Below are 16591 nucleotides of genomic sequence, written 5' to 3' on the forward strand. Positions count from 1 at the left end.
TGCAATCTTCCAGATACTATAAAGAAATATAGTAGAATTATCCTCTTCTACAAGGCACTTAGAAACAAAAACCCGCTCCACAGGTTTTATGCAAAATAAGCCTCTAAAATTTAAAACTAATTGCATTCTGTGTGTGGATTCAGATATTCATAGTTGAAGGCAGTAGATAGTTCCTTTCAGAGGACAAAATATGAGCCTAAGACAAAATCAAGGTATTAAGTGGCATTTATAATCTGGTTTCTAAAACAATTTCCATACAGGAAATGAACAAAGAAAAAAACAAAACAGAAGCATCACATATATGTTGCCAAGAGCTAAACTGTAGCATACAATAAATCTCATAGCCCTGACATGGGTGAGATCTGCTTGGGCTGGAAGCCTTCTTTCTTTTTTCTTGCTTCATCGAGGTCTGGCATACATATAGTAAAATGTAGAAAGTGCACTAATGAACATATAGCTGAATAGAGTTTTACTCATCTGCACCTGTGTAACCAACACCCATGTCAACATCTAGAAGATCCCAACACTCCAGGAGGCTCTCACTTGCTTCTTCCCTGTCTCTGAAAACTCCTCACCCAAAGTTCATCACTGCTCCACCTTTTTTTAGACAAAGAAGATTGAAGCAAAATCTTCATGCCCAGAAAGAACCAAAAGAACAGAATGCAAGGAATACTTGAAGATACAAAGAAGAGCTGGTAAAATCATGGCACACAGGCTGGATGGGGCATACTCTCTTCTCCCAGCCTAGACACCATCCCCACCACCAACACTGGGCAATTCCCACTCCCTCCAGCACCAGCTCAGATATTCTCCTTAGAAAGCTTTTTCTCCTCTTCCTGTGCAAGGAACTGCATCTACCACCTATTCCAAAGTTCTCTGCATTTAGCAATGTCAAAATTATGATCCTACCATCATGTTCATAATTATTTTGTCTGCTTTGCATCAAAACTGTTATTTAAAGGATGGAATTCTTTTTAATTTTTTTTTTATCTTCCAACCCCTAGCAGTCACATGTAAACTGATATGTACATGTGTGTCATATATTACAATTTATAACTGAGTTTGTTGAGGGAAGAGTCAGAAAATAGTGATTAAATAACTTGGTCCTTCCTGGTTCTTCTTCTTTACCACCTCCTGGAACACATTCTTTTTCTGTTTCCTATTCTCATTGCTACAAATTAAATTTGATGATATGGGTGAGTGATGTTCTTCCAGGACCTGGACCACTTCCTGGCATTTAACTAACTCTTAATAGATATTTTCTGAATGACTGAAGAGAATGAATGAATGAATGAAAAATTCCTCTTACATAGATATCAAAAGATTGTGACTCCTGGTTTGTTCAAGGTTTGCTTAAAGTATAAGGAGGTATAACTATCCAGCTACTTGTTAAATAATACATTAAATTTGAAGTCAAACATGATGGAAGAGTCCTACATATTACTTATTTTTGAAGAGAGGGTACAAGTGTTACCATACATTGCTGTCATTACTGCCATTATTGTACTTCTCCATTTTTGGATTTCCAAGCCTTGTGGGTGAGTGACACTCTGGATAACTCTCATGGGGCCATGTCATGCATCCATATCTCCTTTCAGCTTTGGGAAGAATACAGATTAAGGGAAACATTCACTTTTTTTCTTTTGACTCTAGATTTAGCACATTTTCTTTCTCACTAGCCTCATCTTGCTCCTTGCAATTTTGTTTCTGTAAACCATTTCATGACACAATGCTAGTCCTTTCTTCATGAGAATGGTCAATTGTGTTGTAACCAGCCCCAGTGTTTCCCTTCCATCCTGTCCCCATACAGCTAAATAATGCTAAATGTGAAGGTTCCCATTCAGGCTTCTTGGAACCTCTACTTCTTTGGGGAAAAGACCTTAATCCCACACAGTAGCTTCCAGTAACATCTTTAGTTTGATGGAAACTTCCCCTCCTGACACACTTTGCTCTAGTTCCCAGAATTCTGAGTCTGGAAGCAGATGATAGCTTAGCCTGCTGACTTGGAATGTTGTACTCCCCTTTTCTAGTTCCACAGTGCCAGGCTGGATCCCAGGGTCCATGCACTGCCTTGTCTCTATTCTTGCTCACCTCCCATCTGCCCTCTACTTTGCTGCTATAGTGACCACAGTGTAACTTCTGGTATGGATGACACAATGCTCACATACTGATGTGTTAATTCCATTCCAAATACAGAGAAGTAATATAGGAGGATATATGTATATGCACGCATGCGTACACACACACACACACACACACATACACACACACACACACACACACACACACACAGCAATAAACAGAGTAGGACTATGGCAGAGAACATGGACCCATTGGCAGTAAATGTTAAGAAACCATTGAAGTTCCTGGAGGCAGTGATGTGGAATTCTATAAGAACATACTAGATGTAGATAAAAAAATCCTATGGAGGTTGTGAAGGCTGCGATGCCATGTATATCAAGTTGATATCTTCTGACAGTCATAAATTTATTATAAAAAGAGAATCAGGAACAGTAACAGCCATGTTGAGTGAACCAGTTCAGTTGTGGAAAATGAAGCCATCAGAATCAATTTTAGAACAATCGCTTCACATGTGCTATTAAATGTACTTATTTCATCCACAAGGTTTGCTAAACTAACAGCTCCACTGAGAATGCCAAATTTCCAACTGCACCTGGAATTACTGTGGAATTGCTGATGACTGTGAACTTTTTAGAATCTAAAATAAAATACAATCTAACAAAATGCCATGTTTAAGCATTTAATTCCCACAGTTAGAAATTCTTTTGCACTTCCCATTGTCCTCACGCAGTTGAAAAATCTAAAGTTCATTGAAGAGCAGATTGTCGTCAGAGTTGAAATTTGTTCCCCACATAAACAAGCTAAAGACATTTTCACAAACTGAAAAAATAAAACAATCTACAAATTTTAGGTAGTTATGGTTTATCCTTTGAATGAGACTTTTAAATCAGAGCAGTACTCATAACATAAATACTGAGAAATAAATTTAAATGCCAAGTACCATAGGTGAACACTGTAACTACCTATTGACATGTTTTTAGTGGGTTTTTTTAAAATCTTTTTTAGAATTTATTATAGCTCTGACTTGCATTGCTCAAGTTATATCAATATTTTCTATAAACATATTTTGGCTTAGTTAAGACATTGATTTTTATGATATTCATAAGGATAAGCCTTCTAAAGCATCATTCAGTGAAATCTAAAAGGTTTGGTCAAGCTTACACATATATATGGTAAGAATGCTGTTATTATTTCTTTTCAACATTTCTTTGAACATCCCAAGTAACATGGAGAGTACATGAGTAAATAAACCCATTTTTAAAAATAAAAAAAAAAAACTTTCATCATTGATAGATAATGTGATAGTATATATGGAAAATTCAAAAAAAATTATTAGGATTAAAAGTGAATTTAGAAAACTCGAAAAAAGTATTACCATTGTTGAATCTTGGTAATAGGCACATGAAGGTTTATTACAAAATTCTACTTTCACATGTTTGATATTTTCCATAATGAAATTTTTGGGAAAAATGAACTTACCAAAGTTCTTAGGTAAAGGGCAATATACAATGGTCAATTAAATTTATAGATATTAGAGACACAAGGAATAAAATTTTTATAGTAGTATTTACAATAATACCAAAACATATCAAAGGAGAAACTATAAAATAACATTGAAATAAATCTAAAAATTTAAATGCTTGTAGCATAATCCATGCTAGAGTTTGAAGAATCGATATGAGGTGTTCCAAAAAAGCTCACATGTGAGACAATGCAAGCATTTTCAGCGGTGAAACGACAAGATTATGAGAGCTATAACCTCATCAGTGGATTAATCCACTGATCTAGATTAACTGTGTGGTAGCTGTATGCAGGTAGGGTGTGATTGGAGGAAGTAGGTCATTGAGGACATGCCTTTGGGATTTCTATTTTGTCCCTAAGTGAATAGAGCTCAATACCCACCTCCCTTCCTTATTGTCATGCCCTAAGCAGCCTTCTTCCATCATATCGTTCCACCACGATGTTCTGCCTCATCTCAAGTCCAGAGCTGTAGAGTCAGCCAACCATGGACTGACCCCTTGAAAACATGAGCCCAAATAAACTTTTTCTCCTCTAAGTTGTTCTTGTCAGGTTTTCTAGTCACAAGTAACAAAAAGCTGACTAAAACAGTGTGTACAACTTGAGAACTTGATTCTAACAGTAAAAAATTAGGTACACATTTGGATATGCAACACACCAAGAATAACCAACCTAACCCCAAGGAGGAAAAAGATGAGGCATCTTGCTCACTCAGATATCAGTGATTATTATAAAGCTATGATAATTGAGATAGTGTAACAATAGTATATTATAGACCAATGGAATAAAATAGAGAACACAGAAGTTTGAAAACCAATGGCTCGGGTGCCAAACCTAACCCACAGCATGTTTCATTATTCCTGAGCAGTGTTTGTAAAATTAAAGCATTTCACTGCAGGTCTGGATTTCTGGTTTCTGAAACATTGGAAACTCAAGCAACAGTAAGCTGACATTTGAGTCTGGCAGAGGTTGGCCCAGGCTGAGTGCAGTTGCCCCTGTAGATAAAGCACATACTCACTGGTCCCATGACTCCACTTTGCTTTACACCCACCTGCTCCACTCACTGACATGACTGGCTGAATCCTGCAGACATTCCTGGCTTGAACTCTGTACATTCCCCCAAGCAAAGTATGTCATCTCTCTGAGTCTTATTGCCACACACTTATGAAATGGAAATATCAAGATCTACCTTGCAATGTTTTCAACAATGTACATAAAGTGATGGATAAATGTTAGACATTTAATAAATAGTGGCAGTTATTATTTTATTAATAAAAGCATGAAAACTAAATTTTCCTACCAAGGAATCAACTTCAGATATCTTGCAGAGATTATTATTTATACTACTGCTACCAATTAATTTTGTTAAGAACTTGCTGAACTTCAAAATAAGCATTAAAATTTTCTACTATGACAAAACTAAAAAAATGAAAATATCTGCACTTCTCTTATGTTCTATGCAGTTTGTGATACAGTCAATATTCCCAAAGAAGGTGTTAGGTTGTGTGCTGTTTCTGGGGATCAAACCCAGGACCTTGGCTTGAGACAGTGGTGCATCCCTATAATCCCAGCAGCTCAGAGGCTGAGGTAGCAGGATTGCATGGTCAGAGCCAGCCTCAGCAATTTAGCAAGGGCCTAAGCAACTTAGCAAGAACTTGTCTCAAAAAAATAAAAAAAAAAAAAGTTCTAGGAATGTGGCTCAGTGATTAAGCACCCCTAAGTTCAATTCCTGGTACCAAAAAAAAAAAAAAAAATTCCAGGTTTTTTGCACATGTTAAATATACACATTACCACTGAGCTTCACCCCCAGCCCTCCCAAGGAGGTTTTACACTAGGACTTAGAAGCAGACAAATAAGCAGCTAATTCTAGAAAATCAACTACAGAATTGCAGAAAGTACATGCTACTGAAGTATTTATTTATATATAACATTTTTCCAAAAAGTATGTACATCAAGGTCATAATACTAAAATTATTAATTAGAAAATCAGAGTGCAGAGAATTAAACTAAAATTGGATAAAGATTGGTTCTACCTGCTATGAGGAGCCACTTCAGAAACTACTCTAAGTCCAAACTCAAATCAAAGAGAGCTTTATTTACTTGGCCAGAGACTGTCATCCACCAGAAGAGACTGAAGCTCTGTGGGAGAACAGCCATTTCCTGGCCTGTGTGTTGGGAATTTAAGGACGAAAACCACAAGCCTTGGGAAGTCCCTAGCATGCAAGCTAGCCAATCACAGATGCTGAAACAGCAGCAGTTAGTGGAACTTTAGAGCCCCTAAGCAGAACTAAAGACCCCCTAAGGTGGGTGTACAGCTTGGGTTTTAGTACATTGCAGGGTACAAAGTACAGAAAACACACCTCTTTGGGGGAAGACAGCTCAGACAATGATTTCCCAGAAATGGCTCTTGCCTACAGGAATAGCAATAGAGTCACTGTAGCCATGCTTACTTATGTTGGCCTACAACAATTTTTCCGTTAATATGACTGTGTCTTAATTACTTCTATCTTATAACTTTACCTATATCATCTCAACATTTGCCTATGGGCCCATACACACACACATACTTATAACTGTTATTATCTATACCTTATCATTAACATCTTTAAGTCTTATGTCTAAGTACTATAAAGGCTATATATTTATTCTACTGTATTGTTATTTCTATCTTAAAGCTTAAAACATATTTAAGTATCTTAACATTAACTTTTATTTTTATTATTTTCTATTTATTGATTTATGTCTATTAGTCCATAGCCTATGACTCATCAATATGACTTATTAGTAATCTATGACTTATCTCTGATAAAACTATATTGCTTATTTTAGACTATAATCTCCCTACAGAGTGCTGGCTCGGGCTTTCCTGGTAGTCATACCAAAGGGGAAGCACAAGCCATTGTAAGATTCACAGTGCCCACAGGATGACAAATTCACCAGTGGCTCAGGAAGGAGAAGAGTTTTCCTGGTACTAAGATCTGAGAGAAATACATTCTCAAAATCAGACTTTTGAAAAGATATAAATAAATACTGAGGCATTTGCATTTATGGTTTCTGGCAGAACTCTGGATTGCTGTCAAGAGTTGGCACACTCCTGGCAAGGACCAGAAAGTGAATATTTGAGTTGTGGTGGGCCACAGGGTTGCTCTTACAAGTACTCAACTCTGCTGTTATAAACTGAAAGCAGTCATGGATGAGATGTCAACCATTGACATGGTTGTACTCCAATAAACTTCATTTAGAAAAACAAGCAGCAGGATGGATATGGCCTATAGTCTATGGTTTCCAGTAAAAGGAGAGTTGTCAGTTTCAAAAGATACTTTTTTGACAGCTGTATTAGTGAAAACCCAAAGCTCTTTTGCAGATTAATGATTATTTTATAGAGCTGACCATCTACTATTCATCATTGCTTGGAGCAGAGTGCAAGAAGTGGATCAAAATTCCTATAGCATTAAATAGTGGTTCATCTTGTGTTTCATAGTTGTGCTGGCTCTTACCTTCCACTTTACAAAAAGGAGTGACTGCCACTGAGAAGGCCACGCAGAATGAAAGCAGGTAGCATCTGTACCCTGCTGACCCCAGAGGACTCTAGAGCTCACAACACCTGTAATCAAATGATGTACCTTCCAAAGAGACCTGCGAGATGGACTATGTGTCCAGCTTGGCAGAGGATCAGTGGAACAGCTTCCTAAAAATTCTAAGGAATCAGAGACTTTAAATAACAAGTATATTTTTTTCATAATCAGCAATTTTAAAATGCCCCCTTGTTTTAGTCAGCTTTTTCATTGCCGTCACCAAAAGACCTGACAAGAACAATTAGAGGATGAAAAGTTTCTTTGGGAGCTTATAGTTTTAGAGGTGTCAGTCCATAGATGACATGACTAACTCTGTTGCTCTGGGCCCAAGGAGAGGCAGAACATCATGGCGGAAAAGTGTGGTGCAGGGAAGCAGCAACTCAGGACATGAAACCAGGAAGCAGAAAGAGGGAGCTTCATTCACCAAGAATAAAATATATACTCCAAAGGCACAATTCCCAATGACCCATCTCCTCCAGCCGCACCACACCAGTTGCCACCCAGTTAATCCTTTTTAGTGGATTAATGCACTGATTAGGTTTAACCTCTCATAACCCACTCATTTTACCTGTAAACTTTCTTACGTTGTCTCATCTATGAGCTCTTGGTAACACCTCATATCTCAACGATAACAACCCTTATCTCTATGGTCATTCTCTCTTCTCAAGGATCACTAGCTCCAGTAATTTCAGAATGCACCAATAGTCCAATTCAATCCAAAGGAATCATCTCCTCTAGTTTTTTTGTCAAATAAAAATTAAATAATGCTTTACATAAAAATGATCATTCCAATGTTAGAACCTTGGTAATTGCTCAGAAAAAAAATTGTTGAATTTGAATCTCTATCTTCAGAATTCAATTCAGCTCAGCAACATTAAAAAGGCATTGAGTTTGATGGGTTCAGGGAAGGCTCCACAGAGGCAGTTTCATCTGAACTGGGTCTTTAATAGATTTAGATATTTGCTACACCGGCAAAGAATAAGGAAACCATGAGGGACAAGGGCTTGATATCAGCGGGGGTCAAAGGCATGTGGCAGGAAGGACCATAGAAATTATGGAATGGAAAGCACTTGTTTTGTCAAATGCATGACCTGAGTCAGGCTTAGGAGTGAAGCTGGAGAGGGAAGTGGGATACCACCATGTTGAGAGATAATACGACCAACAGGGGAAGCCTCCATCAATGAGCTAAGAATCCTGTGGTAGACTAATCATGGGGAAATAAGTCAGAAACTGACCTGTGAGCCCTTAACCAGAGAAACAAAGAGAATGGATCGGCAGCTGGGGTCTACACATCACCTTGTAGCACCCATCACACCAGTGGCCCTGCTCTGAGAATGATAAAGTTGCCTAATCACATAAATAAGCCCTGCAAAGTAAAGAGGAAAACATGTCAATGCTCTCCTGGCACTAAAGATCTTAGACACAGTAGCTTTCAAGAAGCCACTCAGGTGTACGTCCTCAGGCTCCCTTTCCTCTTGAACCCTCACCAGGTTGTGGAGTGAATTGTAGAAAATGGAACTTTTTTTCTTTGCCCAGAATGAAAGAGGAGAAGGATGAAAAAAAATAAGTCTCTTTGTTTCTTTTACTTCCCTACCAGGTTCTCGATTCATTAGGAATCAGTTACAGATGCTGGGGCCTCCCTGGAGCTGGCTGCCATGGCTTTTGCTGCTGGCTTCCATTGTAACACAAGCAGCCTGCAGCCCCACTCTACACTTGGCTTTTATGCATGCTAGGAAGAAGCCCTTCCAGCCTTTGGAAAATTCACACCACTGCCTGATCCAAATGAGAAGAGCTGCCTTTTAAATAATGCCGGCTTTCAGACAGTAATCAGTCTAGCACTTGAAAACATAACACTCGGGTTTCATTGTGATCTCTTCATTGTGATCTCTTCTCCCTAGACCTCACTCACCCCAGAGAATGTAAAACTTCACATGTTATCCCCCAAAAATAGATACATCCCTGGAAGCTCTGATTTAACTTTAAAAAAGGGGAGGGGGGTGTTAGGAAAAAAGAAAAGCCATATTCATGTGCTAGGCAGCTCCTTTTCAGTGACACAAACGAAAAAGTTTAATCTATAAGTTAGTCTGAAAAAAAAAAAGGGAGAACATTTTACATTATCTACTTGCCTTCTTCCCAGTTTTTTTCAAGGAGATTTAGAATGATTTTTGCCTTTTCCGTTTTTCACTATATAACTTATCAACAGGCAGAGTAGTCATAAAATAGTGGGGAGTACAATAAAAGCATCCCAGGCTGTGTGGTGCAATGGGAAGAGTCAATAGGTGATGAGAGTAGATAGAGAGGAGCTTGAAACCTGCCACTAGTTAGCTGCGTGACCCAAGTGAGTACTCTAAACTACCCGAGACTCCATTTCCTATTATCATAAATAGATCATGAGATTGGCAAGGCTAAATTAGATTAACATGTTGATTTAGCACCTCCAAGAAGCCGGCATCCAGAGGGTTCTCTAGGGGAAATACCTGGGAGGTAGAATATGAGGAGCAGAAGGTGGATGGAAGAGCCGTCAGGTGGCAATGACTCCTGGCCCCTGTGAAGGACAAAGGGAAGAAAGACGGGTTGAGTGGAAGTGTCTTGATTGTAGGTCTAAGAAAACCAGACAAGGACCATGGGGACTATTCAAGTTTAAGTCGCTTGTCAGAGAATTCTCCAACTCCCGCAAACAGAACTTCGTTAGCATCCCTGCCATGGTCTGTCCTTCATTAGAAGCATGCCCTCTATACAAACCTGATGATGCACTTCAGAGCACAACAGTAGTGGCCAGACAATTGTGCCCTCTGCTGAGGTAGAGCTGAGAGATGCATTGTCATGCCACCACCAATAACATACCAAAAGCACTTGGCACAGTAATTGGCATATAAAAATCATTCAATGTCAGGTATATGTTGAATTATAAGCATGCAAGTAATGGCTTAAGTAAACTTTGAGATGTAAGTCAACCTGTGTCGAAATAAATAGAGATTTTCAAAAGATTAAGTTTTGGGGGGAATAGCATAGCAATAGGAGTCTGTGTGCCATAGTAAATTGTACCTATTCAAAGAAATTAAAGCTATGGTAAGGTCATGTGTGTGTGTGTGGGGGTGTGTGTGTGTAGCAAAACATGAGAAATTCATGTTTGGGAGAAATAGGGATATTATGATTAAAGGCTATAAAATCTTAAACAGAATAAATGGTTTTTAGTTCTGTTGTACAGCATGGTAAATACAGCTAGTAGTATTTCAAAATTGCTAAGAAAGTAAATTTCAAATGCTCTTACCATGAAAAAAGTTAACTATTTGAGATAATGGATATGTTAACTGGCTTGATTTGCTTATTCCTCGTTGAATTAAAAAATCATGCTATTACTTTATACCTCATAATAAACTTAAATAAGAAGCAAATGCAATTATCAGGGAAAAGACTGATAGATTTATTACATAAGAATTTCAATTCTATACATTAAACTTGATATATTAAATAAAAGTTGAGTGACCATAAAAACATATGAACATAAAAACAGCAATTTTAACTGGGCACCTTATAATATATCTGATAAGCCTGAAGGTCATAAAAAAGCTCATATATGCACCACTGGAAATATTATTTTAATGGATGAACATGAAATAATAGAGGGTATTTAAAATAATTATAGTGGGCTATTAAGAACAAAGAGTAAGAATAAAGAAGCTGTTAGTATTCCTATTCAGTGTATCTGAGAGAGACATTACAAATAGAGTCAACATAGCTCACAGGTGGTTAGAGAAGTCAAATACTTTAGTGTACAGTATTCTCTTCTGATCTACAAATTTGATTTCTACAGTTTCAGTTGCCTATGGTCAACCATGGCCCCAAAATACTAAATGAAAATTTTTAAGTATTAAAAGGAAACTTGCACAAATAAATAAGTCATACATTTTCAATTGCCTTCCCTTCTAAGTACCATGCTACAATCTACATTATCCAGTGGCAGTTGCATAGGTTGCATATGCTACCTGCCTCTTAATCACATCTGAGTCATCACAGTTATCAGATCAACCATCATGATATCTCCATATCTGTGTTCAAGTGACCCTTGTTTTACTTAATAATGGCCCTCAAACCACAAGATTAGTGAGGCTGGCAAAGAGAAGTTGTTAAGTGTTTCCTTTAAATGACAAAAATAAAATTAATTAAATTAATAATGAATGAAGAAAATCATATGCTGAGGTTGCTAGGAACAATAGTAAGAATGATGTTTTATCAACAAATTTGTGAAAAAGCAAAAAGAAATTTTGTGCTATTTTTGTGTTTTCACTCAAAGTGTAAAGTTACAGCCACAATGCATGACAAGTGCTTACTTAAGATATAAAGGCATTAAATCGATATCTGTGCATATAGAAAAAAAAACAGCACATACAGGGCTTTGTACTATCGATAGTTTCAAGCATCCCTTAGAGGTCTTGAAGGTCTTAAAATTCATTCATCCCGTGGGTAAGAGATGACTACTGTATTCAGCTCTTCTAATTTCTTCACTAAATAGGGATTTTTTAAAAGACAAACATATCTAGTTAAACTCCATTTAATATCATGGTAAAAGATTTTCTTTCCAAACCTGACACACAAGCATGTTGTTTCTTCAAAAGAAAAAAAATGGAAAAATTGTGGTATCTTAAGACTCTTACCTAAAAAACTATTTGCTAGAGAAGGCTATTAATATTCTATTTCCCATCCAAGATATATCTGGGTTAAGATACTAGGAATGTTTATAATATGCTATGAGATTTAGAGGAGAACTATTGGTGTGCATATGTTCAGAAGGAGCAGAAATCATTTCCATTCTAGCAGTTCTGGATGCTTCACATGCAATCATTTTTCATAAGAGCAAGGTGACTGTCCCAGTTTCCCTTGGGAAGATATTTAAAAGATAATAAAGTTTTCTCCAAGTAAAAAAGAGTATAGATGAGCAATGTAAAGTCTTATCTATTTTTTCTTGTGTTAGAATCTTGGTGAGTCCATAATTAACAAGAGTGGAAGTACAGAAGTTTTGAAATTGTTTTGGAAATATCTTGGAGAACATGCTCTATTCTGAGCTCCTCTCAGGTGCAGGTATAATTTTTTTTTTTGGCAGCTTTAGAATTCTTGTCCATTGCTCCATGGCTGGTTTCCCAGTAAGTGTCACCAAGGGCATGCCCACACACTAGAATAGAATGATCCCAAACAGCCCAAAGTCTGTACTCTCTCTTTTGCTTTCATTTTGAAAATAAAGAACAAAGAAGGTCAATAAGTTTTTCTACCATGTTATGAATAACAATGGATGGTTTACCTTAACTGTTCACTTCTTCCTGTCATGGAAGAGATGTGTCACACTCTGAGGTATACTCTGCCTACAAAAAATAATTTATTTAACACGGGGCAAATGGTATTCCTTTAGAAATATGTCCAGAACCACCATATCCTTAGAATTGCATGAAGTGGAATATCCAATGGGTCACTTATTGATTCACTAAACAAACACTTCTGAAGTATATGTCAAAGGCCATAATTTGTGCTAAAGTGTTAAAAATACAGTGATGAAGCAAATGTTCAAGGTCACTGCCATCAGTGCTCACCATTATGACAGTGTTGCAACTGTAAACCACAGTGTAAGATCTGGCAGGTGGTATAGGAAGGGAGCCCAGTAGGGAAGAATTCTGGAAAAAGTTTCCTGGAAGATGCTCATCTAAGAATCTGAGGTCTAAAAGCTGAGTAAAATTCTATCTAGTGAAGTGTGTGTGTGTGTGTGTGTGTGTGTGTGTGTGTGTGTGTGTGTGTGTGTGTTTATTGGCAAAGGGGAAAAAAAGGATTAGGGCAGTCTTCCAGGAATAAAACTATGCAAAGGCTTTAAAGAACTAAAACCATTTTACTAAGGATAGAATGCAAACCGACTTTGAGAGGTTTTAGAGATGCAGTTGGAGAAGAGAATAGGAACCAGATTCCAAAAAACATTCCAGTGATATTAAGCTTAATCTTTCTCCGGAAGGCAATCTTGAGCTTATGAAATTTTTAACCAGGGTAATGGCATAATGAGATTTGTATTTTAAAAATCTCTCTGATTGCCAAGTAGGAATCAGATTAAGAGAGAGACTATTTAGGAGACTCTCCTAGTAGAGGGATGATGAATTTAAAGGCACAGATTGAATGTGAAAAAATGAGGAAAATGCCTCAAAGAAAATAATTTGACTAGATGAAATAAGAGAGGGAATCACTCAAGTAAGCAAGTAACTAGTGCCCAAATCTTGGTTTCTAATATTGTTATCCCAGAAGAAGGAGGGAAAAAATAATGAAACTAGGATTCCTTCCAGAAATAGCTGATTCTAGGACTCAGGCAAGAAAATTTACAAGATGAGACTTGAGCATCTTATCATACCAGAAAGTTAAAAAATGCAAAAATGAAATAACTCCACTTACTTCCCCTCTCTTGTGACAGTGAGGATGGTATATCAAAGGGACACAGCAACCAACTAAAAGTTCCCAATAACAGAACCTAGAAGAATTCGAACAAGAAAACAAGTAGTGTAGAATTGGATTACAATCCTAAAATGAATATGTTCATGTACCCAAGCTGCTATAAATAAATGATTGAATAAATAAACAGGGAGAATAGCCAAATCCTCCCGTCAGAAGAATTCCAAATAAGTAATGTAAATGCACTACCCTAGAGGCGCTGGAAGATAAATCACCATTCCTTGAGTGTGGGCTGTGCATAATGACTTTCTTCCAAAGAGTTCAGGGTAACTGTGATTGTCCAAGATGATGTAAGCCAGATGGTCAAGGTCAACATCAACAGTCACACTGATAGTGCCTACACTTAATATGATGTAATAACAATGACATTTAACCACCATCATCATCCAATCTAATAAGGAAAGTGTCAAAAAACTCTAATTGAGGAGCAATCTTCAAAATATCTAAACAGTATGATCAAAACTATTAAGATTAACAAATACAAAAAAAAGTTGAAACTATAACATCCAAGAGAAGTCTAAGGAGACATTAAAGGTAAATATAATATTTTAAATGGAATTCTGACACAGGAAAAAAAAGAATAGATAAAAATCAATAATATCTTGATAAAATGTGGACTTCAGATGTTACTTATGTAAAATTTTTGTCTGAACAATTTGTGAAGAATTAATAAACAAACATAAAATGTTTATAATAGGAGAAGATGGGGGCAGAGTATATCAAAATACTTTGTACTATCTTTACAATTGTTCTGTTATTCTATTCTAAAAAAACTGCACATTTTAAAAAGTAAACATAAATTGAGATAGAAATGGAAGCCATGAGTTACTAAATTAAGAACCTAAGTTTTTTGGACTGGGGATGTGGCTCAAGCGGTAGTGCGCTCACCTGGCATGCGTGCCTCCCGGGTTTGATCCTCAGCACCACATACAAACAAAGATGTTGTGTCCACCGAAAATTAAAAAATAAATATTAAAACTATATCTCTCTCTCTTAAAAAAAATAAAGAACCTAAGTTTCCCAAGCAAATGGTATGTGAGGAGGGAAAGTTTCAAGAACTATAACATAATGAAACTGTGTTTAAAGAAGCTTTGATGGATCAGAGACAAGAATGTATAGAGTCAAATAGAACAAGGAGGAGATTTATGTCCATTGAATAGGAGTCTTCATTTGGAAAAATACCTGTACAAATGGGTAAGAAAGTGTGATTAGGAAGGAAACTTGACATTCAGCTATACTGTTGATTGAGGAAAATCTCTCTTTAGCCCGGTATTTGGAGGCATGGAGCACTTTAAGATAAAGGTGTTTGCAGAAAATGTCTGATTGACGTCTGACTAGAAATGCTTCATCTTTGGCAGTATGAGTTCCAACACTGAGCAGAGATTTATACATGAGAGGAGAGCAAAGCACATTTGAGTGACAATGCATGTTGACTGTATGTTTATAGTAAAATGTAATTAAAAATTAATAATGGAAAAAATAGAGAAATTCATAGATCTGTGGAAATAAAACTGAAACAGTAAATGGGACAAAGAAGACATGTAAAAGCACAATGGAGAATACATTTAGGTGAATACAATTAAAACTATGAAATGTAACAAAAGCAGTACTTGGAGAAAAAAGTATAGCTATACACACAATCATTGAAAAAAAATATCCCAAATCAATAACCCACACTTTCATCCTAGAAACTAGATAAAGAAGATCAAAATAAACCCAAAGAAAGCAGAAGGGAGAAAACAGTAAACATCAGGTTGGAAATAAATGAAACAGAGTATAAAAAACAATAAGAAACATAAACAAAATCAAAAGTTGATTCTCTGAAAAGATCAACAAAATTGATAAAATTTCAGCTATATTGAACAAGAAAAAGACAGTAACTCAAAAATTGCTGAAGTCAATAGTAAAAGAGAGGCATCACTAATGACCTTCCAGAAATATAAAGAATTAGAAGTGAACACTATGGATAACTATATGCCAACAAATAAGACAACCAAGCTAAAATAGATAAATTCATACCAAAAAAATGATTTTTGAAAAATATAGGAATAGACTTATAGCAAGACATTGAATTAGTAAAAAGAATAAAAATGTCCACCTAAAGAAATGTCTAAGACCAGATGACTTTGTTGGTGAATTCTACTATTTTAAAAATTAACACCAATCATTGACAAATCCTTCCTAGAAACAGAAAGAGAAAGAGGCACTTCCAATTCACTCTATGAACCTCAGTTATATAAGTGAGGCCAAGATGGTCCCTGCATATTGGTGCTAGGTTATCTCCTTCTTCACAGCAGGCTGAGATCTGCTAGGTCAAATCCTACCAGAACCAAGTTCAAATTGTTACACAAGCAATTGTTTGAAATGGAGCCCAAGTAAGCAGATTGTTTTGCTCAGTAGTATCAGCGTGTTGGGAATACCCCATGAAGCTGCACTCAGCATCAGATAGACAAAGATTAGAATAAATTCTGTAGTTGTGATAAACCCCTGTCACTGCTACCTTCAGAACTCCCTGACCAGAAGTCTCCCAGCCATCCTATTTAGTAGCATCACCTATACACTTGAACTCGATCTCTGATCCTTCCTTTCCTCAGGCATTACCTGGACTTTCTCCTCTTCAGATCAGTAGTCTCCACTGAGCCTCTGGATGGTCTCATGCTATGAAGGACTTCCCCGGCATACAAAGGTATCAAAGCATCCACTCAGCAACTTTCAGGTGTGCTGTTACCTGTGGTCATATCTTTTTTTCTTAATTACCTACATATCTCAAACTCACCTATATTACTGAGGCCAAAATAAGAGAGAGTCATCACATGAGAAGAAAACTACAATATCCTTTAAAATTCCTTAACGAAATGCCAGCAAACTGAATCCAGAGATATAAAAAGGGTTCTACACTATGAAACTAGAATACCAGGAATGCAAGGTTGATTCAACGT

At 36.8% G+C, this 16591-nt stretch overlaps 1 pseudogene; it reads left to right on the forward strand.

The window, feature by feature from the left end:
• Positions 1-2450: 2450 nt before the first annotated feature.
• Positions 2451-2757, forward strand: LOC144370540 (elongin-C pseudogene; annotated as a pseudogene).
• The last annotated feature ends 13834 nt before the right edge of the window (positions 2758-16591 follow it).

The sequence above is a fragment of the Ictidomys tridecemlineatus genome, chromosome 14, assembly GCF_052094955.1.
Source record: "Ictidomys tridecemlineatus isolate mIctTri1 chromosome 14, mIctTri1.hap1, whole genome shotgun sequence".
Taxonomy (NCBI): domain Eukaryota; kingdom Metazoa; phylum Chordata; class Mammalia; order Rodentia; family Sciuridae; genus Ictidomys; species Ictidomys tridecemlineatus.